Here is a 17,022-nt window from a genome sequence, read left to right as displayed (position 1 = left end):
AGCCTCCATTTCTTCAAAGTGTGTGGCCATGAGACAAAGTTCAGTGGGACCACTGCAAAAACGATTTGCGCAACTTTTGGGCCATGCCCTTGCCCTTCCAACGTTCTCCCTTCCTGGTGGTCATAAGTGGATCAGTAGGGCAAGCCACTTCAGATCAAAAAGCAAGAGAAACAGGTTCAAACGATGGACTAACATGATAGAAAAAGCCTAGGTCCCTGGATGATCCTAGGGAACAGAGCTATGTTTCCTGCCCTGGACCCCCCCGACCTCTGGGTCATTATGTGAAAGAGAAAGAACTCTGTCGCCCCACTGTGAAATCAAACCTCTGTTACATGCAGTTCAATCAACCTAATCAACAGAGGGGATCATTTCTTTATAATTGAAGTATTTTCCAAATTTTCAATGATCACCATGAATTACTTTACCAGAAAAAAAATAATTTAAGTTAAGCATGGTTTAGTAATTTTAAGGAAATGAAGATAGCAGAGAATAGAGTTCGAGCAACATGTGCCCTCTGTCCATATATGAGAGAAAAAATGAAATCTACAATTTCAAGAAGTAGTTATTATATCTTCTCAAGGGCATAAATCACACATCAACTCCCTGAGTTTGTATGACCTTTTCATCACACTTCATGGCACTTTATTTCAAGGCTTCTGAAAAATAGTTTTAATACAGAAAAGTTCTTTAGCTTTAAATAAAATCTGCTTTAATATCTGCTCGAGGACTACTCTCAAAAAAATAAAACTCTAGTCAACATATTAAAATTCTCCATTGAAGAGGATACCTAGACCTCTTAAAGTAAAGTTAGAAACATTTAAAAACAGCTTCATGTGCACTAACTCGTATCTTTAATTTAAGGCTATTGTTTGTCCCTCAGATAAAATCATAATGACTCACTCCTACTATTAAGTCCAGTGGCCCAATAACTCTGTTGATTATCCTCAAACTTTTTTTTTTTTTTTTTTTAGATTTTACTTATTTGACACAGAGAGAGGGAGGGAACACAAGCAGGGGGAGTGGAAGAGGGAGAAGCAGACTCTCCACTGAGCAGGGAGCCTGTCCAAGCCTCGATCCCAGGACCCTGGGATCATGACCTGAGACTAATGATGACACTTAATGACTGAGCCACCCAGGTAACCCCCTCAAACAAACGTTGTATTTTGATTTTACTTTCTTCTGGAATGGTGACCGATCTGTCAGAGCTCACAGAACTTCCCTCATCTGGGCCTGTATTATAAGAGGACTGTCCAAGATAAAAAAAAAAGTCACATCTACTCCATCAATTAGAGAAAAGAAACCTCGTCTCCTTGGGAATCAGCTCTGAAACCAGTGTCTACCCATAATAGAATAACACACTTTTTTTTTTTTAAAGACTTTATTTACTTATTTGACAGAGAGAGAGATCACAAATAGGCAGAGAGGCAGATAGAGAGAGAGGAGGAAGCAGGCTCCCTGCTGAGCAGAGAGCCCGATATGGGGCTCGATCCCAGGACCCTGAGACCATGACCTGAGGCGAAGGCAGAGGCTTTAACCCACTGAGCCACCCAAGTGCCCCTAGAATAACACGCTTTCTAACACAGATCCCTTAATCCACTATAACATTTTGCTAGTGGTATCTGGTGCCTTTTAGAAGATCATTAGAGCCCTGTGGACCTACACACAAGACACTTCCCTAGGTAGACCTTAGAGACTTAAATATAATTATGCATCAGATAAAGGACCTACTTCCCCCTACCTTCTCCCCGAGAGAACACCAAATGGTCCTTTTCTCTCCTGTGAATCACAACACCCGACACTAATATGGCTAACTTATATTCAATAACAAAGGCAGGATGCCAGAGTTTCCTCACTTCCCTCTTAGGATGACTATGCCAGTACGTTTTCAAGAACCCCCTAAACTCTCTCTTGCAACAGGCAAATAGAAGCTCATAGTCCAAGCTCTGAATTCTCAGTTCCTCTCCCCCTCTTCTCTTGACAGGAACATAAGCAAGCCAACTCAACAGGCCTAATTACCATGGTAACAACATGCACTGTGATTATGAGTGTGTTTGTTTTTTTAAAATGACTCACAGATTATTCTCCCAGAAGCCCCAGACACACCGGTTTCTGGGTGGTTTATAAAAGCTATTCAAAGTTTTCTTGCAAATTTCTTGCCCCTATTAGCATAACTGCTGTGATGGAGAGAGATTCATCAAATCAAATATGCCCTTCTCCTTGAGGATGACAAAAAAAAACCCCACTTGGTTCCTTAACCGCTCCAAGATTAATCAATTTAAAACTTGGGTTAATAATGAAATTAATTTGAGTTTGTACACTGGAGATAATTAATCTGTCCCTAATTTAAATAATTAAGGTATTTCATAATGTAGTTTTAGAGACCCAAATGAAATAATCAAGTGAAATAAAAGCGACAGTGAAAAATATCAAGTAAAATAGCCTAAATGTGTGGGCACACGGTCAGCCACATGCGAAGTGTTACAAAAGAAGAGAGGTAAGTTTTAGTGCCAAGATGTTTTTAAACCCATGTCCAAAATAAAAACATTAAACATGGGGGTGCCTGGGTGGTACAGTCAACTGAGGGTCCCACTCTTGGTTTTGGCTCAGGTCATGATCTCATAGGTCATGAACTGGAGCCCCTCAGCGTAGAGTCCGCGTGGGATTCTCTCTCTCCCTCTACCCCTCCACCCTGCACACAGGCATGCACACATGCTCTCTAATAAATAATAAATCTTTAAAAGTGCAAACATGAAAGAATCTAGACATTTGGAAAAACTGTGGACTGCTTCCATTCATTTATACAATTCGCATTATTTAAGACCCTCTATGTAGCAAGTGTCATTGTTTATAACTGGAACAGGGCCACAGGGCTTAGGAAGACCATTTTCTTTTTTTTTTTTTAAAGATTTTATTTATTTATTTGACAGAGAGAGATTACAAGTAGGCAGAGAGGCAGGCAGAGATAGAGAGGAGGAAGCAGGCTCCCTGCTGAGCAGAGACCCCGATGCGGGACTCGATCCCAGGACCCTGAGATCATGACCTGAGCCGAAGGCAGCGGCTTAACCCACTGAGCCACCCAGGCGCCCGTGGAAGACCATTTTCTTATCAGAGACAAAGGCCATGGGTGTGGCTTAGTCTGTTATCTTGGAAAGATTCTTTGCTTCATAAGGCATCATTCTAAGTAAGCTATCAATGAAAGGGACCATTTTCCAATGACAGCATTGAGCCTAGAACTCAAGAGTCCTAACTTGAGCAAGATGGTTGACTCGCTCTTAAAAAAAAAAAAAAAAAAAAAAAAAAGGTTGGTAATTTTTTATGTCAGTTTTCCTCCACATGAATTGGATATAAACCTTACTTTAAAAGAAATGGAAATGGAAACTTTTAAATCTGTTTAACTTAAAACTCTATCTCCTGATGCGACACAGAACACAACACTTAACACACACACTCACACACACACATACACACAAAATAGTTGTTAAAAATTACAGTTTCCCGATGGCTACATATTTTATGTACTGTTACCAATAATATGCTTTTCCTCGAGAGTTTGAAGGGATAACCAGAATGAATCTGTCAGGATAGGCTAGGTTATACTGTATGGTAACAAACAGCCCCCAAATCTTGGTGTAGAACCAAAGTTTATTTCTCATTCTCACTACATGCGCATCGCAGGTCAGTGGACAGGAACAGGACGCCCCCCCCTTATTGTCTTTACCCCAAGACCCAGGCTTAAGAGTGCACCCCCCATTTCTGTGCTTCTACCACTGCCAACTGCCCAGGGCAGCCATCGCATCCTGGTTCTCAGAAGCTTCTTCCTGGAAGTGGTAAAGAGCACTTCTACCCTCATTTTGCTGGCTAATACAAGAGTTGTGGCTATACTTAACTAAAGTAGACAGAGAAGTGTAAAGTGGTGACGTGAGCTGAAGGCAGAGGCTTAACCCACTGAGCCACCCAGGTGCCCTTATGAGATATTTTTTACAAAAGCAAAGGACCAGCTCAATTCTCCAAAGAGACTCTAAAATTATAGATTTTTTTCCTATTAAAATTTTTTCATAATTTTTCTCATTTCTGTACAGATCAGAAAAGCACTCTTAAACAGAGTTCTATTGGCAAAGCCTAGAAATTAACTTTACTCTCTTGTTTAAAAATGCAAATATGAGTAGGAAGCACTCCATCATTTATTACAGAAAAGGTACTCCTACTATTAATCCTTAGTTTGCCCTGATGAGGAGGCAAAGAAAGCACACCTCAAGACAAGCAGTCAAAACACTGTAATGTCAGCAATTCCACTTCAAAATTCTCCCTTTCCACTATGGCTGCCTCACATATGGGGCCTCTCAAATACACCCACCACCTCCGTGGAAAGTAGGAACCATGAAGAAGAGACAACAGTAATGGAAGTGACTGCTGCCTCCAGAGTTACAAAGTGAAAACCAATTTTCGAAATAACTCATAATCAGGAATTCCAGAGATGAGTCATTCTTCTTGCACAGGTGCTGTAATCAACAAAATACACACCTCTCGAGAGGAAACAAGCTTTCATTTAAGTCTAACAGGCGCCATACACAGAGCCCTTAACCTCTCTAGCTCCTGTCCTGGCCCAGAGTGGATTTTATTCACATCAAATTGATTTCACTGACCAGTCAGGAAAACTAAATTTAATGTGTGTGTGCGTGTGTGTGTGTGTGTGTGTGTTCACAATGGAGATAATGCAAGACTAAATTAATTGTTGTCTACATTAAATAATATTCTTATTGCTTCATAGGACCTGATGTATTTTCTTCTGGAATGATATGTTTAGAAGGCCATTCTTTAAGGTCTCGCATTAGCCATTTTGTATTTTCTTTCAGGATTCGTTCTCCAATCTACCTAGATCACCACCATGAACAAAAACAAGCTCTTTGTGTTTTTCAATGGGAAATGCATGGAAACACTGTCCAACTCCCAGTTGTGTGATCTTGATGTTATTTAACCTTTTTGAGCCTTGATATCTTCACTTATAAACCAGGAGTAATAATGGTGTCGGACTCCATGACACCATGGCCTACCTGATAATCATTAACTCCTTCTTCTTTGCTAACAGAACCAGACCTTTTCTCTGGGATCTGGTGGCTGTGCTCTCCGGAGAGGAAAGGCTGCTGTCCCCACCTCCCCACCCCGCCACTTCCCCCTCCACCCCCACTGCCTCAGGAGGAAGCTCTCACGTGAGCTAGTCACAGCAGTTCCATCTGCCTAGTCTCTTGAGATAAGGCATGTGAACTGTGAGGGGAATTCAGCTGGGGACAGCTTTTCTGTCACACTAATAAGAGGTACGTGAAAAGAAATGAGTCCCTTCACTGTGCCTCTAGATACTGAAATCCAGCCGCTAGTCTGAAAGCAGCCACCTCAGCATGGGGAGGGGAGAAGCCTAAGAAGAGTGCACCCACCTGCTGAAAATGTCAGAACAGGGGGGGAAAGAATGCAGGTTGCTAAGAACAGTGCCCAGTTGTGAATAACTCTGGGGTTACCTTTCCTTCAGGACCTCTTGAGGCAAATTCCATTGTTTACGCCATTTTGGTATGGTGTTCCTTTACCAGCAGCCAAAAGTGCCCTAATAGAAAAACACTCTTCCCATCTCATAGGGTGATTTTTAAAACTCATGGCAAACAGTAATGTACATAAAGTACTCAGCACACAGCAGCACAAACAGCATGCCTGGCAAATGCCAGTTCTCAACTTGATTGCTGAAAGGTGTTGAGCTTTGCTTGTTCAACCATGAGCAAGCGCTTGACTCTGTGTGGTTTGAATGACTCCTCTGCAAGGTTTTCCTTGGTTCCCCCAAACAGAATTAAGGGCAGAAATCATTGCTTTCTCTACTTTGTCCATCTAAGAGATAATACCAAATTCCTAAGGTTATTTTAAACAATAACGTCGGCATTTAATTCAGATAACGAGCCCTGTAGTACCGACTGTGGTGTAGGAAAATACAATTAAACAAAGCAGTCTTCCTGACTGTGTAAATCAATTTGATCTGAATAAAATTTAACCCAGACCAAGTACTCAACAGAGCCACCAAGTATGCTGCATTTGGAGTCTGCCTAGTTTAATGCAAAAGCTGCTTTCTGGAGAAGAAAGACCTATTTCATAGATTATTATACACGTAGATGAAAAGAACATTTCCTCTGGGACTTCACCACATCCTTACATCAGGAAGGCACCTGCACCTGCCTGGGGACCCTCTCTCCCCAGATCCTCACATGGTGTTCTCCTCACCACGAGGTCTTCAGGGATTACACATTTCTATCACCACCACCATCATATGCACAATCTCCATCATTCAACCTGTTTCTATCTTCATCCATCGCCACACTTCTCACTACCAGATATTTTCTTGTATTAGAACATGTTTCTGTTGATGGGGTCCACACCTGGCTATGATCTAATCAGCCTGGGCTGAGGTTAGGACCTGGGTACTTTTTTTTTTTTTTCCAAAGTACCCCTCAGCAATATTGAATATGCAGCCAGATCTAAAAGCCATTTGTTTATGTGTTTACTGGATCTCTCCCAACACTAGAATGTGAGTTCCAAGAAAACAAAGAACTGGCCTGTTTTGTTCCTCCAAGTCTCCCCAGCCCCTTGCAGGACACGTGGCACATTGCAGACATGCAGTTAAGACTTGTGGACAAGCTGACCAACTGGAGTGTAATTATGTCAGCATTTGCCTGCTTCCCCTGTAGTTTCTGAGCTCCTAGAGAGCTCCTAGAATATCTATCCTAGTGACAAAAATAAGTGACAAAAAAAAGTTCAATAAATAAATGAATTATAAACAAACTGCATTTGTGAACTTAAATATTCACACACACACACATACACACACACATACACAAAATAACAGATATGTGAAGTGAGGGGTGTGTTAATTAACCCAATAATGAGGATATTTTCACAATGTATACATGTACCAAATCATCACATTGTACATTTTAAATATCTTACCATTTTATTTGTCAATTATACCACAATAAAGCTGAAATTAAAAACAAATAAACAGGGGCGCCTGGGTGGCTCAGTGGGTTAAAGCCTTTGCCTTTGGTTCAGGTCATGATCTCAGGGTCCTGGGATAGAGAGAGCCCTGCATTGAGCTCCCTGCTCAGCAGGGAGGCTGCTTCCCCATCTCTCTCTCTCTCTCTCTCTCTCTGCCTGCCTCTCTGCCTACTTGTGATCTCTGTCAAATAAATAAATAAAATCTTTAAAACAAACAAACAAAAAAAACCCATAAAACTGTATTTGTATACTATAAGGAAGACAAAGATAGAACTGGGTGTGGACACTGTCCTCAAAGAGCTGGATGAAGGGGAAAAAATTCAGACTGCCATTATACACACCAGAATGTGCTAACTGCTGTGAAGAAAGAACAAAAGATTTCAGGGGAGGTACAGATTGTTTCTTAGTGGGGAGGGCAGAGAAGAAACACAGGAAGGCTTCATGGAAGAAGTAGCATCTACAGAACAAATGGAATTTGGCTATTCAGAGAAGTAAGACTGTGGGGTGAAGTGTGGAAGAGGAAGTAGAAAAGTTTTTCTAGGGAGAGGCAAGAACACAAACCAACCAGCCTAGCTGGAGGTTAGGAGGTCCTGAACTAAGACACCAATTATCAACATGGAAAAGAGTAGATAGTGTCAAGATATGCTCCCAATGACAGTGCCAAAAGCTATGGGATTGGCCATAACTTGAACTGTTTTTTGAGAAACACCAAAATTGAGATTTTATAAATGAGGGACTGAGAGAATGGGGTGTCACTAATAGTCAGGGAATCAGGAAAGAGCTGGTTTTGAGTGGGGAAAGGCAATGGTAGCACAGATTTGGACATTTAAGTTTCATTTTCAGTGGCTTGAATTTTTGTAGGGTGCTTGATGTACAAGTTTAGAAAGCAGATGAGTGATCAGGATGAAGGATCAGATTTGGAACTGACCTGCATGGTGATAATGACAGAAATCATAGAAAAGATTTTATAAAGGGAGAGGGAGAAATTAAGGGGCAGAAAATTCAAATCTTGAGAACAAACATATTTAGGGAATAGAACCTGGGAGTCAGTGGGGAAGTTGGGAGCCTCCAGAGAACTATGAAGGGTGACAGAATGTGCCACCCCAAAATATGCCTCCTTGACATAAGGATTATTTTGAGCAGGTTATTTTGGGAAACAGCAGACACAGGAGAAATTCTGAAAACAGACTAGAAGTTACCGCTTGTGTAAAGGAAATTTACATTTATAAAGGAAATCTCCACTTATAAGGGCGCCTCTCTCTCCTACCTGAAAGGCAAGTATGACTAAATCACTAGATTCTAGTCAGTAGACAGGCATGAATTTAAGTCTGCATAAAAAATCTTACTCTTATTTACCATACTTTACCTGGTCACCTCCCCATAACTGGCCTCCTCCACTTCTCCCCCTCTGTCTTTAGCTGAAGATGGTATTTCAGCCTGAATTCTAAGCCACCACTGAGAGTTACTCACTTTTCCCTGGATATACATGAGGTATAACATATTAATAAAACTGTGTGCTTTTTCTCTTTTTAATCTTCCTTTTGTTACAGGGTTCCCAGATGAGAACTTAGAAGGGTAGTGGGAAAACTATTTTTCTTCCCCTAAGGTTAGAGAGAGATTAAGTTAGTAGAGTTTATAAAAGTCAAGGGGAAGCTTTGTTGGCAGCAGGTTTAATTTTGAATTTATATGTGTGAACTAACCACATCTACAGGCAAAGAGGAAAGGATCAATAAATTCTATTCTATTCTATTCTATTCCTTTCCTACCAAATACGTAGGAAAGGAATAGAATTATTATCAGAACATAGTCCCCTAAATGTAAAAGGAAATAGAAAAGAGAGTGCAAGTAGAGTTTACTCATAGCTTCAGCAAAAGGCTGTGTTAATTTGACCTAAGACAACAGGGAAAGAGAATAGAGACACAGAGAAATTTTAAGGTGGTAAGTAATGAGGCTGAGGAAGCCTGTAATATATGCCTTCTCAGACAAACAAAAGCAATAAATAAATAAAGGAATAAAAAATAATAAATACGCCTGTAATAAATAAAGGAAGGACTTGGGCTTAATGGATTTACTGAAAATGTATAGGGGATAGTAAAATATGAAATTCAAAAAAAGAAAAGGGGTTTCGAAGAATAGCAATGGCCCTGCTAATGTTGCAGTAGAACCCAGCTCTAGAGCTTCTTCATTAGCACTGAATGCCAGGTGCTTGAGGAGAGGATTGTGGGAAGGTCTGACCCTGACGACCAGGCTTGCAGGGAGACAAATAAAGGCCAAAGGAACAGGGAGGAAGGGGTCAAGGGACTGGTTTTCCCAAGCCTCTCCAGTAAGAGCTTGACTGTTTACATATATTTGCCAAGAGATAAAAGAGCTGATCCTGTCATATCTCAAACCTTGGCATACAGTGGTACCATTTCTAAGAAATATGTTATCACTAGAATTTAAGATTGAACTCCCTCTTTTTAATGTTTAATGAAGTCCCCTAGGGATTGTCTGAACAATGACTCTCATTAAATACAACTTATTTTCTTTAACACAAGAGGTTGGGGGAACATTACACATCTCTAATGCTTTTACCTGAAAATCTGAATCTCAAATCCCACTGTGCCATCTTTACACTGAAATAAATTTGAATGCATAAACTGCATACTTACACAGAATGTTAAATTTAAACATTATGGTCTTCTTTTTAAAGAAAATAATTTTGTCCTAAAATTTTAAAAATGACAAAGTGTAAAGACTTTCTCTGTCCATTTGATCTAACACAAAGGGAGGTGAAATGGAGACTGAATTGGAACTTAAGGTATTAATCATCTGTGCAACTCTAAAAAGGTAACTTAATTTCTGGGCCACTTCTATTATCCACCATGGAGAGTTTGATACATACCAAGCTCATCTCCAGGTCTTCTCAGTTGTACCATTCCATGAGGTCACAGGCCAGGGGTTAAGTCTTTAATCCACTGAGCTACCTAGGTGCCCCAGGCCAGGGGTTAAGTCTTAACACAACTCTGTAATTCCCTTCTCCACCTGGATCTAGTAAACCCAGTAATTGTAGAAAAAACAGATTGGCAAAGTAAACAAAATGGGGTTCATTATTCAACCAAAAAAACACACACAAAGAGTGCATTACAAGAATTTCACATATGATCATTCAGGAGCTCTTCAAACCATTCAAAGTCAACCTCTAACCAACCATAAATCCCAGATATTGTTTCTCTTAAGAGTCCCCCTTCATCTTCCTGTCCAACTCCCCTCAGCCCTGGCCATACACTGCCTCACCAGTTTCAGAATCAGGGGGTGAAATGTGTAGTGAGAAATGAAACCCAGAAGGATTCTCCATTTTCAAAAGTGGAATTCAGATTAGAATCCCATTTCGTTAGTAGAAACCTCTCTCAGAAATCTATTGTTATTTAACGATTATAGCTCCTTCTCCATAGGTTAATCCTCTCCATTATAAAGAGCTGGAAAACAATTTAGCACTTCAGATGCTCTTTCCTTTTCCTGACACTGCCAACTATTGAGCATTTCTTTCTCATCCAGCTGATGAGAAGAAACTAGAAAGACGCTGGAAGGACAGTGCCCCAATGCCTCCTTTGTAGTAGTCTGGTCCACATGTAAGCAGAAGGGTCACGAGCGTGACTGTCTACAATAGGGATTGGATTTCACTATCAGGTTCTTGATATCACCAATTATCAGGAGCTAGGCAGATTTTCTTACTTTCTCCTTTTGATTTTAAAAGTTACTTCTGAGAGAAGTATTTTACTTGGGCAGGGATAATACTGCTATATGCAGGAGATGAAATTCAAATATTATAATCAGGATCTTTAGGACACACTGTGTTAAGATGTGTCCATTTTAAAATGTCTCCTTGAAAACAATCCAATTAAAAAACGAGCCAAGGATTTGAGTAAACATTTCTCTAAAGAAAATTTACAAATGGCCACTAGGCCTATGAAAAGATGTTCAACATCTAATCCTTAGGGAAATGCAAATGTCAAACACAAAGAAATACCAATTCATACCCCTTAGTATGGCTACTATCAAGAAAAACAAAAGTCCCTAGAAATAACAAGTGTTGGTGAGGGTGAGGAGAAACCGGAACTCCAGTGCACTGCTATGGGATTGTAAAACGGTACGGCTACTGTGGAAAACAGTATGGTCATTCCTCAAAAAATTAAGTAGAATTACAATTTGATCCAGCAATTCAACTCTGGGTACCCAAAAAGAGTGAAGGCAGGGACTCAGACAGATAACTGTGCACCCATGACCACAGCAGCATTATTTATAATGGCTAAAACATGCAAGCAAACCTGGTGTCCAACAGATGAATGAATAAACAACGCATTGCATATACACACAATGGAATATCATCCAGCCCCCCAAAAGAAGGAAATTCTGACACCTGCTATAACATGTATGAACTCTGAAGACATTATGGTTAAGTGAATGAAGCCAGGCCAGAGAAGATAGATACTACAGGATTCACGGGTATGAGGTACCTAGAGACAGAGAGTAGAATGGCGGTTGCTAGGGGTTGTGGGGAGAAGGAAATGGGGAGTTATTGTTTAGTGGGAATAGTTTCAGTTTGAGAAAATGAAAAAGATCTGCAGATGGATTAGTGGTAATGGTTATACAACAACGTCAATATACTTCATGCCACAGAAGGTTTATTTAAAAATAGTTAAAATGGGAAATTTTATGTTATACATATTTTACCCCAATAAAGAAAAAAATATATGTCTCCTGGAACCTTGGCAGTGGTGGCAACGGCGAACAACATGCTAACTTTTCCGTATGCCACCAGGGAAGGAAAACTGACATCTGAGTACCTACTAGGCACCAGGCACTCACATAGTCACACACAAAAGCAAAATCAAAACACCACAACACAAACAAAAATCAAACCTTGATTATGCACTATTAGCTTGTCTTTACAACGAAGAAACTAAAGTTTATACGTTAACGTGCTGGGTCAAATAGTAAAAACCAGAGGTAGGATTCAAAGGCAGATCTGCCTGACTCTCGAAGCCCATGTTCTTTTCACACCTCGATGTTCTTTTATTTTACCCACAGCTGTCTTTTGGAACTGGCTTTCTGCTTTGACGATAGAGCTTTTATACTTAAAAGTTAGACCTGCCTTCTGAAGTGAGCTAAAAGAGTCCGTCAACCAAATACATTCACTCTGTGCCTACCATATGAGGCCCAGGGCTGGCCACGAAATAATGGGAGTCATGTTTCCACCCAGCCATTGGCCATATGGCAGAAAAAAAAAACCGTATGATTAAAATTTCAGTGTAGGTCGACTCCCTCAAAGGCCCTGGTATACTCTGAGCAAAAGCATTATGTCTTTCAATATTCCATATGGCCAGAACAAGTGGAAAGAGTCTCATTTTATAGCACTGAAGCATTTTTATCTTTTTCCTAAACCTTCTACCATCACAGTTACTGATCAGCTGTTACTCACTAATGTTGTGCTTCAAGATGGAATTGAACAATTAAGGAAATGTTTTGTGGAGTGCAGAAAATAGGCAACTCTCAGCTGTTTTGTGAAAGAGAATGGGGGGTCGTTTTGACTCCCCTGTGCCTAAGGGCCAAGGTTTCATTTTCTCACTCTTGTGAAACACACAGAGGAGAAGAACACAGACTGTGTACACATCCCCAAACAAAGCAGGGTGTTAGCACAATCTAGTGAAAATCCAGCCCGTAGACGAGTAAGGACCAAGGGGGGAGCCTCATACAGCCCAGATTCCCAACTTTCTACTTCATTTAATGACATGCGGCTTGATCATGGAACTCCGATTAGGGGCATTCTGGATCCAAGATCTACCCTCCACCTGTTCTGTGGAAGATTATCTTTACATATTTTATTCTTTAGGAGGGAAATGGGAGGTGCAACTGTGAAAGAAAGGGAATGACTTATCTCGCCTACAGGTTTGATTAAATTCAATGAATCTGCAAGGAAACTCCATGGTTTCCACACCAGCGATATTTTACCCCTTAGGCACAGTACAAGTTTAATTTAATAAGTAAGCTTTAAAAAGTGACATTTTTTTTTAGTGACTAAGGAGTCTTATCTCTGAAAACGTGCTGCTACACCACAAATTTTGAGACACCAAATCGATTTCAGAAAAATGGCATTAAAAAAGAGAGCTTACAAGCTCTTCATAATTGAGAATGGTAATAAAGGAGGAAACATATTCACTCTCAATGGCATATGTAGGATTTAAAAACTGCATTTTAAGAATTTGAGTGCCTAACTATGACCTTTTTATTGTTTTTTACTCCACTATAAGCAATTCCTTCTTTCCTCTGAAAATCCTCTAATCCTTTCATTCTAAAAATTCAAGGAAAAAAAACCTTTTATCAATGACCATTTATTGCTCACCCACACTTTCCGTTGGAGACAAAGCTTAATTTCTTAAATCATGCTTCACTAGGGTCTTAAACTCTTCCTCCTCCATATCCTGCCAAAGAAATCTCACAATGTCATTTTCCAGTCTGTTAGACCTATTTATTGGACTTTCAGGTATCATTCATAAATCTGAACAAGTCAAGGTTATGGGCTCTCATTAACAGGACCCATGGCTCAAGATAAGCAAAGAACAAAATTGCATTCTGATTTTACTATCTGGCTCTGCTTACAGCGTATACAGGTAAAGAAATAACCCTGCTCCACTTCCACATTTTGTCCCTCACTGAAGTTAATATGCGTCTTGACCTACAGATGAATAAAATCCACAGAAACATCCAATCCATACATATCTGATTCTGGACAAGTTAAACCCGCCAGACTCCTTTGAGAAAAGATGCAACTTCAGGAGGAGACCTACTGGCAAATGGGAGCTGTTTCTGAGGCTACCCTGAAAGCAGCTGCACAGAGCCCAGGGAGGAAGACACCTTTTTTTTTTTTTTTTTTTAATGGTAAATATTGCCCCTCACAAACGCTATTCCAGTCTTTGTTGGCAAATCCTGAGTACAAAAGGATTTAACAAAAACAAAAAACAAAAGAAGGAAGGAAGGAAGAACAGAAAGACTAAAATCAGTCATTATACTGCAAAACAGAAGACATCTCAGTGAAATATGTAGGAAAGATAATGCAACCAACGTTTTCCACCATTTACACCCTCAAAATGAGGGAACTGCACGCTCAGATGAGCCCACAGCTTCAGAGCCCCAATTCATTTCAACTGATCCCTGCTCTTCCTCCAAGAGAACTATGCAAAGGGCTCCTTGCATGTAGCGTGCTTTCCTGACGAATCACTAAAGCTAGACGCCAATGATTTTTTTTTTTTTTAAGGCGAATGTGCTACAAATTTGATCATTCTCAAAAGCCCTTCTAAAAGAACCCATCCTGATCCTTTTCCCCCACTCCTGAAGCCAAGTCCCTATCTTCCCTCAGAAATCTGCCCCGAAAAACCGTAGGCGGGGGTCCTTTTCTCACGGAGAAAGGAGCAAGCGGAAAAGCGTCCCCTTTACCTTGGCGCCCGCGGCTGGTCGGAGAGCGGCCGGTCTCCTGTGTGGGAGCCGAAGTGTGCAGGCGAGCCCCGGAGCAGCCCGCTCAGCCCGCCCCGCGCAGCCCGCCCCGCGCCGCCCAGCCCAGCAGTAGTAGGAGCTGCCACGGAGCGGCCGCCGCTGTGCGCTGTGCGTGTGTAGCAGCGGCGCCTGCAGCCCAGGGACTAGTCCCCACCCAGCTTTGTCTTCAATCATCGTGCTTTCTACAGGAAGCGGCGCATCTCCCACTTCCTCCTTCTCTTCTGGGTAGCTCTTCGCTGCTTGCTTCTTTCCCTCTCACTCAAGCTCGCGTTTTCGCCTCCTCCTGCGCTACTCACACTAATGTGACCAGAACCCCGCTCCCCCTTTGTTCCAAGTCCCTCGGGTGCCTCTGTTCCTTCCTTCCCCCTTCTCATTCCCCTCACCTCCTCGACAGCTTCCAGCCACTGCCTGTCCGCCCCCTGGGCTTCCCCTCCTGCCCCCGGCTGCTTAGCCTGCACTGGCCAGCTGTGGATGGTGCTGCTTGCTGCTGCTGGTGTTGGGGGGCCACAGCCGCTGGCCAGGTTCTGGCCCTGAAATCCAGCACCAGCCTCAATGGCTGCTCCTGCTCTACGTGGTCCCTCTCAAGGCAGCCGGCTGGGAGCCTGCAGCTTCTTGCTGCAGCATTTTGCTCTGTCGCCAACATTCCGGCAGTTTCATTTCTCCAAGGTCCCACTACCACTGAGATCTTACTTAACCCACATGCTCAGAAAGGAATGGCCCTGATTAAGTATCCTTGTGGGGCACGGAGCCAAACCAAGTCCCACACTGCTACCTGTAGCCTAGCAGTGAAGACGTATTCCCAAAAGATTTCTCAGTGGTGTGAGGGAATGGGCTAGATCTGAATGGTATGTATTCCCAGCCTAGAGAGAGATTTCTGCCTCTGCTCCCCCCCGCACCTACACACTCACAGACTCATACTGGTAGGGTTCTCTGGACCCTCACCATCCTCTAATCCTTTTCCCTCATTTTAGGACATGGTGTAATGTTCAGGGTAAGAGAGTCTGTCTACCAGGATTGGAATCCAAGCGGTCGTACTGACCATATGAACTTGGAGAAACCAACTTCTATGGTCTTTCACTTCCTCACCTGCAAAACAGGATTATAGTCCCAGCCCACAGGAGACTGTGAGGATTAAAGAGATGTACACAAAATGTTCATAGTTCCTGGGATTTAGAAAGCATTCATACGTATTAGCTCCTATTATTCTTAGAGGATGTGTGAACTGAGAGACAGCATGAGACTTTGATCATCAGTGGCCACATCAGGACCTTTCCTTGGTTTCTGAATTCCCCAAAGTTAGTACATTCACCACTATCCCCCCATGATCTTGGTGAAAATTTATTCAGCCTCAATATTAATACAAGCTGCTTTGGGGGAAACTACAGATTAATCATGGCCTGGAGGCATGGGAAAATCCTTCCAGTATCCCTGCAGTGCCATTAAGAAACCTCTCTCTAGTTTTCAGTGCACGGAAAGCTAATCCTCCCTAACCAAGGAGTTAATCCCCAGCTCCACCTTTTTAATCCAGTCTTGCTGTAATCCTCCAGCGGGTCTTCCTAACCCACCTTGAGACCACAGCACATTAACATGGAAGGTACAGAATTTAATTTCTATGAAATGGTCCTAGACAGTCCTAGTATACCCTGTGTTTTGATTGAATAATCCGTGAACAGAGTTTGCTTTTCTTTCTGGAAATCTTTGATCAAAAAGGATCCGTATGTCAACTCACTAACATCAGAAAATTACAAAATGGATTGTTTAAAGGTTAAAAATAAAGAACTACTTTTGAATCACCAGCAAACAGAATTGTAGGAGGGGGAAAGAATGGACATATAGATTCCCACTGTGTCCTGCAATCCAGTGGAAATCAGACATGAATTTCCTCCAAATCACAAGTCTTCATGTCAAAGGTTACCAGGAACTTTTAAAGAAAAATTTAAATACAGTATATATGATGCAAGGCTTAAAAAAATTGAGAATCGGGGCACCTGGTTTGATCAGCAGTTAAGCCCCTGCCTTCAGATCAGGTCATGATCTCAGGGTCCTGGGATGGAGCCCTGCATGGGGTTCTCTGCTCAGCAGGGAGCCTGCTTTCCCCTTCTCTCTCTGCCTGGCTCTCTGCCTACTTATAATCTCTCTCTCTCCCTGTCAAATAAATAAATAAAATCTTTAAACAACAAAAAAATGAGAATCGCAATTATTAATGACTGGAAAGATTATGGAAACAAATCTCTGGTTAATTTTAGACTAGGGGATTTTGGTGGTAACTCTGGATTAAAACAGTTCTGTCTCTTTTTTTAATCCTCTCTCTCTTTCTCTCTCTTTCTCACACACTCTCTCAACCAGTAGAGAGTGTTCCTATATAGTGGTATTCTATATAGGAAAATCACTTTCAGACAATGAAATCTACCAGGAATTTGGCCTGCTGCCTTCTGACTAGCTCTTCCACCTCTGGCCCTTAGAAAA

At 41.6% G+C, this 17,022-nt stretch overlaps 1 protein-coding gene across 2 annotated transcripts in view; it reads right to left on the bottom strand.

Annotated features, from left to right (window-relative positions):
- Positions 1–14,735, bottom strand: part of GNG2 (G protein subunit gamma 2) — a 113,866-nt gene extending 99,131 nt beyond the window's left edge. Inside the window, exon 1 of one of the 2 annotated variants that reach the window (XM_059373198.1) lies at positions 14,500–14,735. The gene's annotated coding sequence lies outside the window, so the exon portion shown is untranslated. The remainder of the gene's footprint in view (positions 1–14,499) is intronic. The other variant, XM_059373197.1, reaches the window with a different exon arrangement.
- Positions 14,736–17,022: the final 2,287 nt, after the last annotated feature.

The sequence above is a fragment of the Mustela nigripes genome, chromosome 13 (genome assembly GCF_022355385.1).
Source record: "Mustela nigripes isolate SB6536 chromosome 13, MUSNIG.SB6536, whole genome shotgun sequence".
Lineage (NCBI taxonomy): Eukaryota > Metazoa > Chordata > Mammalia > Carnivora > Mustelidae > Mustela > Mustela nigripes.
Note: the sequence above shows the minus strand (reverse complement) of the source record. Positions and strands in the feature narration are given on the sequence as shown.